We start from the raw sequence: 16,973 nt of genomic DNA on the forward strand, positions 1-16,973 counted from the left end.
AACTCTCCTGACCTGAACCCCATAGAGAATCTGTGGGATATTGTGAAGAGAAAGTTGAGAGACGCAAGACCCAACACTCTGGATGAGCTTAAGGCCGCTATTGAAGCATCCTGGGCCTCCATAACATCTCAGCAGTGTCACAGGCTGATTGCCTCCATGCCACGCCGCATTGAAGCAGTCATTTCTGCCAAAGGATTCCCGACCAAGTATTGAGGGCATAACTGAACATTATTATTTGATGGTTTTTTTGTTTGTTATTAAAAAACACTTTTATTTGATTGGATGGGTGAAATATGCTAATTTATTGAGACAGGTTTTTTGGGTTATCAGGAGTTGTATGCCAAAATCATCAGTATTAAAACAATAAAAGACCTGACAAATTTCAGTTGGTGGATAATGAATCTATAATATATGAAAGTTTAATTGTAATCATTACATTATGGTAAATAATGAAATTTAACACTATATGCTAATTTTTTGAGAAGGACCTGTATGGCCGCTCTGTGCGCACAGGACCTGTGATGAGGTCACAGGGGGAGGAGTCAGGGGTCACGTAATCAGGAGCCTCAGGGAATGCCTCGTCATGACGTCTGCAGAGGTCCTTCTGGCCACTTTGGATTTAGCCTCTACCCTCACCCCTCTGTGCCGCGCTCAGTGTCTTGTGCGCCTGCGCAGTGCCCGTCCTCTCCTCACACAGCAGCTCCGGGATACTATAGCCTCTAATGCTGAGAAGGGGGCGGGCTGTAGTAAACGAATGACGCCCAGTGAGCGGTGACGTTGTGCTAAGCCCCGCCCCTCTTTTCCATGTTGCAGAGCGACATATTCCCGCGGTTTCTATTCCAAGACGTAACTAGAGCGATGAGTGACGTTTCACGGAACCAATGAGGACTGCGAGTCGGGCGACCAATGCAGGTAGTGGGCGGGGCTGCAGCGTGAGTTCCGGGACTCCGGACTCTGCTGAGGCGTCATCGCTCCGGGCGGCCGGACTCTGCGTCCCCTCGTCTTCTGGTGGCGGAGCAGCGGCCATGCCCCCGGTAAAGAGACCCAAGATGGAGCACGAACGTCTCCTGCAGGCCTTCTAGAGTGAGTGCGGCCGCGTGTGCGAGAGCGGCTCGTGTGTGACCAGCGCCCAAGAGCCGCAGCGAGAGATCTGTGTTTATAACGCGCGTGTACCTCATATTACCGCTCATACTGCCTCGCCGGCACCTCATATTACCGCATGTACCTCATTACCTCATATTACCGCTCATACTGCCTCGCCGGCACCTCATATTACCGCATGTACCATATTACCGCTCATACTGCCTCGCCGGCACCTCATATTACCGCATGTACCTCAATACCTCATATTACCGATCATACTGCCTCGCCGGCACCTCATATTACCGCTCATACTGCCTCGCCAGCACCTCATATTACCGCATGTACCTCATATTACCGCTCATACTGCCTCGCCGGCACTTCATATTACCGCATGTACCTCATTACCTCATATTACCGCTCATACTGCCTCGCCGGCACCTCATATTACCACGTGTACCTCATTACCTCATATTACCGCTCATACTGCCTCGCCAGCACCTCATATTACCGCATGTACCTCATCACCTCATATTACCGCTCATACTGCCTCGCCGGCACCTCATATTACCGCATGTACCTCATCACCTCATATTACCGCTCATACTGCCTCGCCGGCACCTCATATTACCGCGTGTACCTCATACCTCATATTACCGCTCATACTGCCTCGCCGGCACCTCATATTACCGCATGTACCTCATCACCTCATATTTCCGCTCATACTGCCTCGCCGGCACCTCATATTACCACATGTACCTCATATTACCGCTCATACTGCCTCGCCGGCACCTCATATTACCGCATGTACCTCAATACCTCATATTACCGATCATACTGCCTCGCCGTCACCTCATATTACCGCTCATACTGCCTCGCCAGCACCTCATATTACCGCATGTACCTCATATTACCGCTCATACTGCCTCGCCGGCACCTCATATTACCGCTCATACTGCCTCGCCGGCACCTCATATTACTGCATGTACCTCATTACCTCATATTACCGCTCATACTACCTCGCCGGCACCTCATATTACCGCATGTACCTCATTACCTCATATTACCGCTCATACTGCCTCGCCGACACCTCATATTACCGCATGTACCTCATTACCTCATATTACCGATCATACTGCCTCGCCGGCACCTCATATTACCGCATGTACCTCATTACCTCATATTACCGATCATACTGCCTCGCCGGCACCTCATATTACCGCATGTACCTCATTACCTCATATTACCGATCATACTGCCTCGCCGGCACCTCATATTACCGCATGTACCTCATTACCTCATTTTCTGCTCGCTTTCTACAACTGAATATGGACAAAACAGAATTCATCATCTTCCCCCCATCTCACTCTACCCCTCCACCCGACCTATCCATCAATGTCAATGGCTGCTCACTTTCCCCAGTCCCACACGCCCGGTGCCTCGGTGTGATCCTCGACTCTGCCCTCTCTTTCAAGCCACATATCCAAGCCCTTGCTTCCTCCTGCCGTCTCAAACTCAAAAATATTTCCCGGATCCATGCTTTCCTTGACCGCGACACCGCAAAAACACTAGTGCATGCCCTTATCATCTCCCGCCTCGACTACTGCAACCTCCTACTCTCTGGACTCCCCTCTGGCACCGCTCCAATCCATCCTACAGTCTGCTGCCCGACTAATCTACCTGTCTCCCCGCTATTCCCCGGCCTCTCCCCTATGTCAGGCCCTTCACTGGCTTCCTATCACCCAGAGACTCCAGTTCAAAACCCTCAGGCTATGTGCACACGTTCCGGATTATTTGCGGATTTTAAGCGTTTTTGCGCTATAAAAACGCTATAAATCCGCAAATAATCCGCATATTTTATGCATCCTATCATTTTACATGAATTCCGCAATTTTAATGCACATGCTGCGCTATTTTCCGCGCAAAAAACGCTTTGCGGAAAAATAATGAGCATGTCCATTAATTTTGCGGAATTTGCGCGGATTTCCCACTGGCTAAGCAGTGAGAAATTTTTGGGAAAATCCGCGCAAATTCCGCGGTAAAACCGCGGTAATTCTGCATGCAGAATTGTTGCGGAATTCTGGCAGAAATGTCCGGATTTTCTCCGGAAATTTCTGCTTGAATTCCTGAACGTGTGCACATAGCCTCACAATGACATACAAAGCCATCCACAACCTGTCTCCTCCATACATCTGTGACCTCGTCTCCCGGTACCTACCTACACGCAACCTCCGATCCTCACAAGACCTCCTTCTCTACTCCTCTCTTATCTCCTCTTCCCACAACCGCATCCAAGACTTCTCCCGTGCTTCCCCCCATACTCTGGAACTCTCTACCCCAACACATCAGACTCTCGCCTACCATAGAAACCTTCAAAAAGAACCTGAAGACTCACCTCTTCCGACAAGCCTACAACCTGCAGTGATCCTGAAGTTACTGAACCGCCGCGCAACCTGCCCTACCCTCTCCTAGTGTTTCATCACCCATCCCCTGCAGAGTGTGAGCCCTCGTGGGCAGGATCCTCCCTCCTTATGTACCCGTGTGCCTGTTATCTGCTCATGTTTAATGTATTTCTCTATATTTGCCTCGTATTCACATGTAAAGCGCCATGGAATAAATGGCGCTATAAAAATGTATAATAATAAATAATAATAAATTACCTCATATTACCGCTCATACTGCCTCGCCGCAACCTCATATTACCGCATGTACCTCATTACCTCATATTACCGATCATACTGCCTCGCCGGCACCTCATATTACCGCATGTACCTCATTACCTCATATTACCGCTCATACTGCCTCGCCGACACCTCATATTACCGCATGTACCTCATTACCTCATTATTATTAAACATTTTTATAGCGCCAATTATTCCATGGCGCTTTACATGTGAATACGAGGCAAATACAGACAAATACATTAAACATGAGCAGATAACAGGCACACGGGTACATAAGGAGGGAGGACCCTGTCCGCGAGGGCTCACAGTCTGCAGGGGATGGGTGATGAAACACTAGGAGAGGGTAGGGCAGGTTGCGCGGCGGTTCAGTAATATTACCGCTGATACTGCCTCGCCAGCACCTCATATTACCGCTCATACTGCCTCGCCAGCACATCATATTACCGCGTGTACCTCATTACCTCATATTACCGCTCATACTGCCTCGCCGGCACCTCATATTACCGCATGTACCGCATTACCTCATATTACCGATCATACTGCCTCGCCGACACCTCATATTACCGCGTGTACCTCATTACCTCATATTACCGCTCATACTGCCTCGCCGACACCTCATATTACCGCGTGTACCTCATTGCCTCATATTACCGCTCATACTGCCTCGCCGACACCTCATATTACCGCATGTACCTCATTACCTCATATTACCGCTCATACTGCCTCGCCGGCACCTCATATTACCGCGTGTACCTCATATTACCGCTCATACTGCCTCGCCGACACCTCATATTACTGCGTGTACCTCATTGCCTCATATTACCGCTCATACTGCCTCGCTGGCACCTCATATTACCGCTCATACTGCCTCGCCGGCACCTCATATTACCGCGTGTACCTCATTACATCATATTACCGATCATACTGCCTCGCCGGCACCTCATATTACCGCGTGTACCTCATTACCTCATATTACCGCTCATATTACCACCTCATATTACCGCATGTACCTCATATTACCGCTCATACTGCCTCGCCGGCACCTCATATTACCGCATGTACCTCATTACCTCATGTTACCGATCATACTGCCGATCATACTGCCTCGCCTGCACCTCATATTACCGCGTGTACCTCATTACCTCATGTAACCGCTCATACTGCCTCGCCTGCACCTCATATTACCGCATGTACCTCATTACCTCATATTACCGCTCATACTGCCTCGCCGGCACCTCATTACCGCATGTACCTCATATTACCGATCATACTGCCTCGCCAGCACCTTATATTACCGCGTGTACCTCATTACCTCATATTACCGCTCATACTGCCTCGCCTGTACCTCATCGCCTCATATTACCGCTCATACTGCCTCGCCTGCACCTCATATTACCGCATGTACCTCATTACCTCATATTACCGATCATACTGCCTCGCCGGCACCTTATATTACCGCGTGTACCTCATCACCTCATATTACCGCTCATACTGCCTCGCCAGCACCTCGTATTACCGCGTGTACCTCATTACCTCATTACCGCTCATACTGCCTCGCCGTCACTTCATATTGCCACATGTACCATATTACCGCTCATACTGCCTCGCCTTCACCTCATATTACCGCATGTACCTCATATTACCGCTCATACTGCCTCGCCGGCACCTCATATTACCGCATGTACCATATTACCGCTCATACTACCTCGCCGGCACTTCATATTACCGCATGTACCTCATTACCTCATATTACCGATCATACTGCCTCGCCAGCACCTCATATTACCGCGTGTACCTCATTACCTCATATTACCGCTCATACTGCCTCGCCGTCACTTCATATTGCCGCATGTACCATATTACCGCTCATACTGCCTCGCCGGCTCCTCATATTACCGCATGTACCATATTACCGCTCATACTGCCTCGCCAGCACCTCATATTACAGCGTGTACCTCATTACCTCATATTACCGCTCATACTGCCTCGCCTGCACCTCATATTACCGCATGTACCTCATCACCTCATATTACCGATCATACTGCCTCGCCGACACCTCATATTACCGCGTGTACCTCATTACCTCATATTACCGATCATACTGCCTCGCCGGCACCTCATATTACCGCATGTACCTCATATTACCGATCATACTGCCTCGCCGGCACCTCATATTACCGCGTGTACCTCATATTACCGATCATACTGCCTCGCCGGCACCTCATATTACCGCATGTACCTCATATTACCGATCATACTGCCTCGCCGGCACCTCATATTACCGATCATACTGCCTCGCCGGCACTTCATATTACCGCATGTATCTCATTACCTCATCTTACCGATCATACTGCCTCGCCTGCACCTCACATTACCGCGTGTACCTCATTACCTCATATTACCGATCATACTGCCTAGCCGGCACCTCATATTACCGCGTGTACCTCATTACCGATCATACTGCCTCGCCGGCACCTCATATTACCGATCATACTGTCTAGCCGGCACCTCATATTACCGCATGTACCTCATTACCTCATATTACCGATCATACTGCCTCGCCAGCACCTCATTACCGCATGTACCTCATTACCTCATATTACCGCTCATACTACCTCGCCGGCACCTCATATTACCGCATGTACCATATTACCACTCATACTGCCTCGCCGGCACCTCATATTACCGCATGTACCTCATTACCTCATATTACCGATCATACTGCCTCGCCTGCACCTCATATTACCGCGTGTACCTCATCACCTCATATTACCGCTCATACTGCCTTGCCGGCACCTCATTACCGCGTGTACCTCATCACCTCATATTACCGATCATACTGCCTCGCCGGCACCTCATATTACCGCATGTACCTCATATTACCGATCATACTGCCTCGCCTGCACCTCATATTACCGCATGTACCTCATTACCTCATATTACCGATCATACTGCCTCGCCTGCACCTCACATTACCGCGTGTACCTCATATTACCGATCATACTGCCTCGCCGGCACCTCATATTACCGTGTGTACCTCATTACTTCATATTACCGATCATACTGCCTCGCCGGCACCTCATATTACCGATCGTACTGCCTCGCCGGCACCTCATATCACCGATCGTACTGCCTCGCCGGCACCTCATATTACCGCGTGTACCTCATATTACCGATCATACTGCCTCGCCTGTACCTCATCACCTCATATTACCGCTCATACTGCCTCGCCGGCACCTCATATTACCGCATATACCTCATTACCTCATATTACTGATCATACTGCCTCGCCAGCACCTCATATTACCGCATGTACCTCATTACCTTATATTACCGCTCAAACTGCCTCGCCGGCACCTCATATTACCGCATGTACCATATTACCGCTCATACTGCCTCGCCGGCACCTCATATTACCGCATGTACCTCATTACCTCATATTACCGATCATACTGCCTCGCCAGCACCTCATTACCGCGTGTACCTCATTACCTCATATTACCGCTTATACTGCCTCGCCTGCACCTCATATTACCGCATGTACCTCATTACCTCATATTACCGATCATACTGCCTCGCCGGCACCTCATATTACCGCGTGTACCTCATTACCTCATATTACCGATCATACTGCCTCGCTGGCACCTCATATTACCCCGTGTACCTCATTACCTCATATTACCGCTCATACTGCCTCGCCGACATCTCATATTACCGCGTGTACCTCATATTACCGATCATACTGCCTCGCCGGCACCTCATATTACCGCATGTACCTCATTACCTCATATTACCGCTCATACTGCCTCGCCGGCACCTCATATTACCGTGTGTACCTCATTACCTCATATTACCGATCATACTGCCTCGCCGGCACCTCATATTGTCGGGGTCGTCACGACAATACCCTTCATCCACCAGTCATTCCAAATCAGATTAGGAGCATGTTGGTACCGGATAAGAATGAGTCAGACACAATGCTGGTTCAAACTCATTGCACGCTCGTGTGTAACGTCACAGCAACAACTCAACTTTATTTCCTAAAACACAATATTACATGGTCCATTGGGGGAAGGTGTGCAGAGGGCGGGGTTAGGCGGGGGTTAAGCAATGTATCTAGTATTCAGTCCTTCTGATTGGCCTGACGTCATATGATGAATCTTTCTTTGTCCACATCTTGTTAAGTTTCCATTTCTCCAGGGACGATACTTCAGCTTCAGAAACGAAAGTAGATTCTTGGCAAGAACAAAAACTAAGGCATAATGTTAAGTTTCGGTTTACAGAGAAATCATCCTTGGCTTCTGGAATGTGAAACTTATTTCTTTAGCCTGAAAGTAGGGCAAAGGTGAATACTGGCAGCCATCTTAAAGGGACTCTGTCACCTGAATTTGTCGGGACTGGTTTTGGGTCATATGGGCGGAGTTTTCAGGTGTTTGATTCACCCTTTCCTTACCCGCTGGCTGCATGCTGGCTGCAATATTGGATTGAAGTTCATTCTCTGTCCTCCATAGTACACGCCTGCGCAAAGCAATCTTACCTTGTGCAGGCGTGTACTATGGAGGACAGAGAATGAACTTCAATCCAATATTGCAGCCAGCATGCAGCTAGCGGGTAAGGAAAGGGTGAATCAAACACCTGAAAACTCCGCCCATATGACCCAAAACCAGTCCCGCCAAATTCAGGTGACAGGTTCCCTTTAAATACAGTCAAATTTGCGTTAGCAAGCATAAGGGGAAAAACTTATTGTTTCACAGCATAAGAATATATATATAGTACAAAAGAGTATAAAGAAAATATATTTTCACCTTGACAATCCCCCCTAAACACTAAGTTTTTCCCTAAAAAGAAAGATCCTTCGAGACTGTCCATGTGATGGGGAAAGGGGAGGTGGATTTCTTCATCCAGACACCTCAGAAGCTCTCCCCTTGTGAGAGGCCACCAGGCAGCTGAACCCTTCACTAGCTTCACATGGAGTTCTCCCACTGTCCCTAAACTAAATCTCTTTACATCATCTGAGAATAAGGGGTTTTGTCTATCTTCTTGAGGGGGACGTACTTAGAGATTTCCCCTGGATCAGTGCCATCGCACTCTAGTGGGTCTACCTCTTGGTTGAGGAAGGTGCCAGTCGGAGTTGCCTTAGTGATAACCTTTTTATACAGGGGAATAACACAACAGAGGATTATCGATCCAACTACAAGGAGAGCAATCAGTGCTAGACAAGTTCGTTGAAGGAATCCTTTGAGCCCACCCAACCAACCGGAAAAGAAAGATGTGTCTACTCCAGCATTAGTTTTTAATTCTGCTGCTAACCCATTGATCTTTTTAAGGGCTATCATGGTCTTTCCATTTACCCCAGAGTTCTGAGGGATATAGGTACAACATTCCTCTCCCACCATCCCACAGACTCCTCCTTTCTCAGCTAAGATCATATCAAGGGCTAGTCGGTTTTGGAGGGTCATTCTAGTGTTAGGGCCCAATTCCTCAACTATACCCTGGAAAGCATCACAGATAAAATTAACAAACCTTTGTTCACTGTAATATATATAATTGATCCAATCAACATTTTTATTAATCTGCACTTGTGGAATTAAAGAAACAAAGCTAGCACAGATCTGGTTCTGGGCTTTAAATTGGTCAGGCACCCCCCTTGGCACTCCAATGCCATCGACATATACCAATGGATTTTCTTCATAACTCATATGGAGCTGATCGAGACTTCTCCTCTTTCTGGTACATTCATCAGGTATCTCTGGATCCCAAGGTAAAATCTTGAACTGCATAGCTAGTTTAACAAGGGTGCATTGACCTGTCCAGGTATTAGGCAACCTAGGACGGAGCTTACCATCTCCACACAACCAATAAATATCGTACATGTACTGTGTATGATTAGCTAGCAAGTCAGTATCCAGGGAACTGTTCCCTTTGCAGAAACCTGTCTCGAAGACCCCTACTGGTGTACCTGTAGTGTCGTGGGAATTATAACATGTATAATTATCAGCAAATACGGTTATCCCTCCTGGGACCTTTAGTTTAGGTTCTTCATGAATTAGTGGGACATAATCTGAGCAATCAGTGGGCTTTAGACCCTTCAACAGATTCATAACACAGGTAGTGGTGTTGTCATCAAGAAAAAAAAAAAAAAAAAAAAACAATGCATGTGTGTATAGATGTGTATTTGCTGCAGCACAAGCAATACATCCTACAGAGATATTCTAAACTCTTACATTGTATCTTACCCATTCTAACCATAAATTTTTCCTTGGGGCTGTTTGTGTTTCTATGGAGAAGACTTCTTGCCAACTGAGACCTGGAATGGGGATTACTTCGTTAACTATATTTTGCAAGCGTTCACCTGGGCCTGTTTTAGCTATACTGGTAACGGGGGCCTTGGTTGGTCTGAAGCTAATATCCTGGAGCTGTATATAGCCTAAATTCCCATAGTATCCACTATTAAACACATTATGAAAATATCTTTCCAGCACAATTGTTATCTCTGGTAACACATATACAATACTGGATAATTCCCTCTACCGCCCGCTGAGTCTCGGGGCACTTGACTACATCGCAGAAATCAAATCACCAGATATTTACCGGGGCCGTTAGGTTTACCCAGAGAATAGTGGCACCGGAATTCTTATTTACAATGGGGGCCGGAAAGGTAGGGTCGAGGATGGCCCCCGGCCTCAGGACCAAAAACAACAACAACATTTTCCTTCGATCACTACTGTGACTAAGCGCTGGTTCGGTCTCCTTTGCAGTGTAAAGCGTAGATCCAGGTGCTCTTTCCTTCAAGTTTTACTGACATAGCTTTTCACGACCATAAAACCACCAGGCTTCAAATTGTGACCAATATCGGTTTCTGCTGAATCTGGAAGGGAAAAAGAAACTAAAACATGGGTGTTAGCAACATTTTTACTAAACTGAATAACATATTGAACAGCACGGTCAGTTTCTTCTGACAACTACTGAGACTGAAAATTTGCAACTGAGAACCTAGCACCAAACAATATCTCCTATGGGGACAGGCCATGTTTTGCAATAGGGGTAGTACGAATATGTAAGAGCCCTGGCCATGGAGCCGTAGTCTCCTGCATCACTTTGGTCAATTGTTCCTTCAGTGTACCGTTCAGCCTCTTAACTTTCCCACTAGATTGTGGAGAGTATGGAGGGCTACAGTGGATCCAAGCATTGTCAGAACCTCCTGATACACATGAGAAGAAAAGTCCGGGCCTTGGTCACTTTCAGCAACTTCTGGAACACCATATCTGCATATAACTTCCATCACCAGTTTCTTCGCTGTGGTCTTTGCAGTCATGTTGGTAACGGGGAATGCTACTGGCCAACTGGAGAACATGTCGACAACCACCAGACAATATTCATACCTTCCAGACTTAGGCAACGTGAGGTGGTCCTGTCGTCCACCTGGAGCTTTTGGAAAGGATAGTCGGGCTTAGCAAGATGCTTCGGGGTTACACGTTGAGGTTGACCGGGATTGCAGATCTGACAGATACCTCGATATGTGGGCCCATGCGCCCACGTGGCAATAGCAGGGTACATCCGCTTAGGGAGACACAGAAGTTAGTCCTTTTTCCAGCGACCACGTCCATACGTGCTCCATCAGCTTTCCACTGCTTCACTTCTTCCTTTGGAGACATTCTCTGCATCGTCATTAAGCGGTCTTGCGGGGTCCGGCAGAAAACCTCAGTCTGTCGTAGATCATCAGGTTCCTGTAGAGTCAGTGTTTCTTGTAACTGTTTACGCTGAGAGCGTGTGGTCACCATAGCTGGTATGGTCTGTTCAACAGGCAGGAGAGCAGCAGCTTTTGCTTGCATATCCGCAAAGGCATTACCAACAGTCTGTGGACTGTTCCATAGTACCATGCTCCTTAACTTTGATAATGGCCACCTGAGTAGGTAATTTGATTGAGTCCATGAGGGCTTTAACAGCTTCAGCATTCTTCACTGAGTCCCGGCAGTAGTAACAAATCCTCGATTGGTCCATAGAGCTCCGAAATCATGAGCAATACCAAATGCTTACAGTGAGTCTGTGTATATTAGCCCGCCTGTCCTTGGCCAAAGTACATGCAGTAGACAGAGCCTGACGTTCTGCTTCTTGTGCTGACAGGATGGGAGGGAGTGCGGCTGCGTGCACTACAGTGTCTTCCGTAGTAACAGCGTTTCCGGTGTGGAGTCTGCCAAAATCCTCACCATATCTTGAACAGTCTTTCAGGGCCTTGTAGAGAGGCTGCATTATGCGGGATGCGTCCGGTATCCACTGACAACAATAAGTACATAGTCCAAGGAAACGCTGGAGCTCAGTCACATCTTTTGGGAATGGAAGGGAGCTGACGGCTATTTTTTTTCTTCTGTGAGGTGTCTGCCACCCTGAAGGAGACAGTGACCCAAAAATATCACTTGACCAAGGCAGAACCGAAGTTTCAAGGCCGAAACCCGACAGTTCAGATCTGCCGGATACTTGTGAAAACTAACAGTGGCAACAATGGCTTCCTGCTCTGTCTTCTGTCTGTGCACACAACAAAACAAAAAAAAAATTACCCACATACTGAAGCAGCATAACATAGGATATTCTAACTGACAGGGTTAAACACACTATCCCCCCTATTTTTTTTTTTTTTTTTAACGTCACAGGCATTATTGGGGGTGGATCTGGGCCTATCAGGGCCATCATAACCGTGGAAAGGGCATGTAAGATATACATCTCATTATACTCATCTACATAGGGGTTATATAACATAAATACCATCTGACCATCATCTTGGCTCACCAACTCTCTAGGTCTGCTTAGGTGCACTTATACGTCCATCATATTATCTTTGTCTGTATAATGGGAAAGGTTTGTTCTCAGGGTCAGCCAATTATTTTAGCGTAGCTAGCTAGTCAGAGGGCTTCCAGGGATAATATTCCTGTATCTGTCTTACACTACCTGGTGTGGTTGGTTCTCTAGTGGTGAGGGTGACTAGATGACCGGTTGGGGGTGACATGACATGCTGGTCTACAGCTCCTTCCCAAAATGATTACTGTCAGCCTACTCCCAAAGTTAATGTCCCCACTACCCACTATCCTGTGTCAGCTTCTTATATCACTACATGTGATAGGTTGAGTTGCAGCACAGATTATACAAGCATTTCTCCAGTCTGGGTTTGTCTGACCGCAAAATTTACAAATCCATCTGTCCTGTCTTGGTCTGAGAATTAACATGGCGAGAGAGATTTCCAGACACAGGGTTAAAATGAATATTGGAATATGAGACTAGATTTGTGTAAGGGAGGGGGAGCTGGAGCTGAAGTGTTCTGCTTCTTGGGCCACTGATAAGGAAGCGAGCTGCGAGTTGTGTCCTTGAAGCTGCGAGGGGAGGGGGACTAGAGAGCGAGTGAGGATCGCTGCAGCTGCTGATACAGACTGGGTTAAGTTCTTCTGGAAACTTTGGCCCCCCTTTTTCTGGCCGGCAGCACAAAGAGAAGTCAGAAAAACAATTTGCGCAGGGGTTCACCCCTCCCATGGGGTGTTTTGGAAAACCACAGTGACGGAATACAGCAATTCTCAGACTCATTTAATTTCTACAAAACCTTCACACAATTCCTATGCCAGAACACCTCAGAAAAACTAATAATTGAGGTATTTTATAACCAAACACTAGCTCTGCATCCTTTCATCTTTCCTCTCCATCAACCTTTTTGCTCGTTCTTTATGAGATGGTGCCATGTAGACAGCTGCAATCTCCCTGTCGAGGGCAATCCTACATGCTCGTACACCCTCTCGACATTCTTGACTGCCTTCTTGCCCTCCCGTGACTCTACTATTGTCTTGACTTCCACAGCATCCTCATCTAACTCGTGGGGCACAGACTTCTTCTTTAAGAGACGTAACATGACTCACAGAATACTACGCCCTTCTGCAGTAGGCCGCTGACAGCGACAGCAACACGTGTGTCCTAACACGGAGCCTCGCGCTCCACGTGTTATGAATAAAGAGCCTCGCGCTCAATATTTTTCCCTAACCTGAACACCAGTGATTACAGTCTGCCCTGTCACGATATTCTAAACATTGGGAGGCGGTCTCCTAGTGAGACCCCTCCACTGAGATTCTGGTGGTCCCCCACTCGGGACGTCTTAATTACCAATGCGTGCAAGTAAGTGATTCTGGTGGTCCCCCCACTCGGGACGTCTTAATTACCAATGTGATTCTGGTGGTCCCCCCACTCGGGACGTCTTAATTACCAATGTGATTCTGGTGGTCCCCCCACTCGGGACGTCTTAATTACCAATGTGATTCTGGTGGTCCCCCCACTCGGGACGTCTTAATTACCAATGTGATTCTGGTGGTCCCCCCACTCGGGACGTCTTAATTACCAATGCGTGCAAGTAAGTGATTCTGGTGGTCCCCCCACTCGGGACGTCTTAATTACCAATGTGATTCTGGTGGTCCCCCCACTCGGGACGTCTTAATTACCAATGTGATTCTGGTGGTCCCCCCACTCGGGACGTCTTAATTACCAATGCGTGCAAGTAAGTGATTCTGGTGGTCCCCCCACTCGGGACGTCTTAATTACCAATGTGATTCTGGTGGTCCCCCCACTCGGGACGTCTTAATTACCAACGTGTACAATATCACAGAGGCTGCGTCTCCTATCCCTTTCTCTCAGCCGCCCCCAATCCACAACTTCTTCAATCTTTCACTCTATCACTACTAGGCAACAGTCACGGGTAGGGTGGTTGAATGGAGTACAATGACCGGTGGAGGAGGCGTGGTGTACACGAGGACGCGCAGAGTGCGACGTCTCTCAGTTGCTGGTTCGAAGAGTGGCACGGGATCGCGCTCTGTCTCACCACTCGACCGGTCACTCCCCAGACCCAAGGAGACCACAGACTAACCAATAATGGCTGAAACACTAGCAAGTGTGACACATACATAGTATGCGATCTCCACTTACCGTGTTTGGAGGGTGATCAGTCCTCGAGGTCAGCCACTACGGGTGTCGTCCACGGACGTCCAGGCATGGGTCCAGGGGGTCTCGGATCGCGGCCACGCCCCACGTTGGGCGCCAAATTGTCGGGGTCGTCACGACAATACCCTTCATCCACCAGTCATTCCAAATCAGATTAGGAGCATGTTGGTACCGGATAAGAATGAGTCAGACACAATGCTGGTTCAAACTCATTGCACGCTCGTGTGTAACGTCACAGCAACAACTCAACTTTATTTCCTAAAACACAATATTACATGGTCCATTGGGGGAAGGTGTGCAGAGGGCGGGGTTAGGCGGGGGTTAAGCAATGTATCTAGTATTCAGTCCTTCTGATTGGCCTGACGTCATATGATGAATCTTTCTTTGTCCACATCTTGTTAAGTTTCCATTTCTCCAGGGACGATACTTCAGCTTCAGAAACTAAAGTAGATTCTTGGCAAGAACAAAAACTAAGGCATAATGTTAAGTTTCGGTTTACAGAGAAATCATCCTTGGCTTCTGGAATGTGAAACTTATTTCTTTAGCCTGAAAGTAGGGCAAAGGTGAATACTGGCAGCCATCTTAAATACAGTCAAATTTGCATTAGCAAGCATAAGGGGAAAAACTTATTGTTTCACAGCATAAGAATATATATATAGTACAAAAGAGTATAAAGAAAATATATTTTCACCTTGACAATATTACCGCATGTACCTCATTACCTCATATTACCGCTCATACTGCCTCGCCGGCGCCTCATATTACCGCATGTACCTCATATTGCCGATCATACTGCCTCGCCGGCACCTCATATTACCGCATGTACCTCATTACCTCATAGTACCGCTCATACTGTCTCGCCGGCACGTCATAGTATCGCGTGTACCTCATTACCTCATATTATTATTTATTATTATTTATTGTTATAGCGCCATTTATTCCATGGCGCTTTACATGTGAGGAGGGGTATACATAATAAAAACAAGTACAATAATCTTAAACAATACAAGTCATAACTGGTACAGGAGGAATGAGGAGCCTGCCCGCGAAGGCTCACAATCTACAAGGGATGGGTGAGAATACAGTAGGTGAGGGTAGAGCTGGTCATGCAGCGGTATTACCGCTCATACTGCCTCGCCGGCTCCTCATATTACCGCATGTACCTCATTACCTCATATTACCGCTCATACTGTCTCGCCGGCACCTCATATTACCGCATGTACCTCATTACCTCATATTACCCTCCATACTGCCTCGCCGGCACCTCATATTACCGCATGTACTTCATTACCTCTTATTACCGATCATACTGCCTCGCCGGCACTTCATATTACCGCGTGTACCTCATATTACCGCTCATACTGTCTCGCCGGCACCTCATATTACCGCATGTACCTCATTACCTCATATTACCCTCCATACTGCCTCGCCGGCACCTCATATTACCGCATGTACTTCATTACCTCTTATTACCGATCATACTGCCTCGCCGGCACTTCATATTACCGCGTGTACCTCATATTACCGCTCATACTGTCTCGCCGGCACCTCATATTACCGCATGTACCTCATTACCTCATATTACCGATCATACTGCCTCGCCGGTACCTCATTGCCTCATATTACCGCTCATACTGTCTCGCCGCCACCTCATATTACCGTGTGTACCTCATTACTAGTGATCAGCGAGTATACTCGTTGCTCGGTTTTCCCAAGCATGCTTGGATGGTCTCAGAGTACGGTATTTGTGACTGCTCTGACATTTAGTTTTCGTAGCCTCAGCTGCATGATTTACGGGTGCTAGACAGGCTGACTACATGAGAAATACCTGTTAGAGAATTCCGTCGTGTATTCAGCCTGTCTAGCAGCCACAAATCATGCAGCTGAGGCGACGAAAACTAAATGTCCGAGCACTAGGGTTGAGCGACCTTTACGAGCGACCTTTTACTTTTATAGGATCGGGTCGGGTTTCACGAAACCCGACTTTTTCAAAAGTCGGGTCGAGTGAAATCGGCCGATCCTATAAAAAAGTCGGGGTCGGCCGAAACTCGAAACCCAATGCAGTGCATTGGGTTTCCATGGTTCCCAGGGTCTGAAGGAGCGGAAACTCTCCTTCAGGCCCTGCGATCCATATTTTAGTGTAAAATAAAGAATTAAAATAAAAAATATCGCAATACTTACCCTCTGACGCGCCCTGGTACTAACCGGGAACCTTCCTTCCTTAGAATCAGCCTTCCAGGACCC

The 16,973-nt window shown here is 47.6% G+C and overlaps 1 protein-coding gene across 1 annotated transcript in view; it reads left to right on the plus strand.

The window, feature by feature from the left end:
* The first annotated feature begins 926 nt into the window (after positions 1 to 926).
* LOC138657448 (oocyte zinc finger protein XlCOF22-like) overlaps positions 927 to 16,973 on the plus strand; it is a 111,645-nt gene continuing 95,598 nt past the window's right edge. The window contains exon 1 of the mRNA XM_069745242.1: positions 927 to 1,083. The gene's annotated coding sequence lies outside the window, so the exon portion shown is untranslated. The remainder of the gene's footprint in view (positions 1,084 to 16,973) is intronic.

This window comes from Ranitomeya imitator, chromosome 1 (genome assembly GCF_032444005.1).
Source record: "Ranitomeya imitator isolate aRanImi1 chromosome 1, aRanImi1.pri, whole genome shotgun sequence".
NCBI lineage: Eukaryota > Metazoa > Chordata > Amphibia > Anura > Dendrobatidae > Ranitomeya > Ranitomeya imitator.